Source organism: Ipomoea nil, unplaced genomic scaffold (genome assembly GCF_001879475.1).
Source record: "Ipomoea nil cultivar Tokyo-kokei standard unplaced genomic scaffold, Asagao_1.1 scaffold1525, whole genome shotgun sequence".
Classification (NCBI taxonomy): domain Eukaryota; kingdom Viridiplantae; phylum Streptophyta; class Magnoliopsida; order Solanales; family Convolvulaceae; genus Ipomoea; species Ipomoea nil.
In genome coordinates, this window is record NW_017617953.1 from 112,501 (window position 1) to 113,987 (window position 1,487).

The window sequence follows — 1,487 nt, forward strand, 5'->3', positions numbered from 1 at the left end:
TAAGCAGTCATAGGATATAACATTTGATAATGGACGTGGGGATGATACCTTCTTTGTGACTGAATCACAGTAGTAATCAAGTAATCTGGTGGGATCATATCTGTTTCGAACTAATCTTCTGGACTGTGGAACAGAACTGGTGGAGTGATTAGGGGATGCTGGTGGTGATGAGCCAGACTGATGAGAAATGGCCTCAGTATTGAGACTGCCACTACAGTGTTGTTGGGGACTGAATAACGGTTGTGAAGTAGAGCCATGCTGTGAAGCAGTATCATTAAGAATATGTTGGTCATAATCTTCATAAGCTAGATGAGTGTAGATAGGAATATTAGGAATATCAGGTCAAGGGGTTGTTATTTCTGTTGTATTTGAAGCCTCTGCAAATTGAAATTGGGCTTCATAAAAAACGACATCCCTTGAGATAAAAATGACTTAAAACCCAAAATTGTCCTCGACTATAGTGGTTTTTCTCAATTTCGTCCTAAACGACTTTGGTGACCTAATATAGTCCCAGACTTTTGTGTTTCGCTCAATTTAGTCCTCCGTTTGTTATTCCATCAAATTGGTGTTAAATAAATGGACAATTCAATAATATCAATATTGACCTCTCTTTACTTTCAACCTGCGAAGTGAGAAATCTCTCTTTCTTACACGAATTACACCCAGAGTTACTCTCAGACCTACGAATCAAATTTTATATTTGCAGCTTTAGAAGTGATTCTGGGAGTAATTCGTAAAAAAAGAGAGATTTCGCACTTCACATGTCTACGAATAAAGAGATGCCAATATTAAAATTACTGAATTATCTATTTATTTAACAACAATTGGACGGAATAACAAATGAGGGACTAAATTGAGCAAAAACACAAAAGTCTGGGACGAAATTGAGTAAAAACACAAAACTCTGGGACTACATTAAGTCACCAAAGTCGTTTAGGACAAAATTGAGAAAACCACTATATTCGAAGACGATTTTGGGTATTAACTCAGATAAAAATAGTCTTTGTATCCATGTCATACAGAAGATATCCTTTGACATCTGCTGACATGCCTATAAACACACATTTCCTTCCTCTTGGGGCCATCTTATGCCTTGCATGTGGTAGAGTAGTTGCGTAGCAAAGACATCCAAGGACTCTCAAATTGTTTATATCAGGGTCTTTACCATACAACCTTCGATAGGGACTTGAGCAATTTATGACTGGTGAAGGAATTCGGTTTGTAAGGAACACCGCATGCATAACACACTGTCCCCAGAATTCTAGGGGAAGATGTGCTTGAAATATGAGAGCTTAGGCAACATTCAAGATGTGTTGATGCTTCCGTTCAACTATGGCATTCTGTTGAGGCGTGTTTATACAAGACCGCTGGTGAACAATACCTTTCTCAGCAAAAAAATCATCCATCTTGAACTCATTGCCATTATCACTTCGGATGGTTTCGATCATGGTCCCAAATTGAGTAAGAACAAAATTATCAAATTTCTT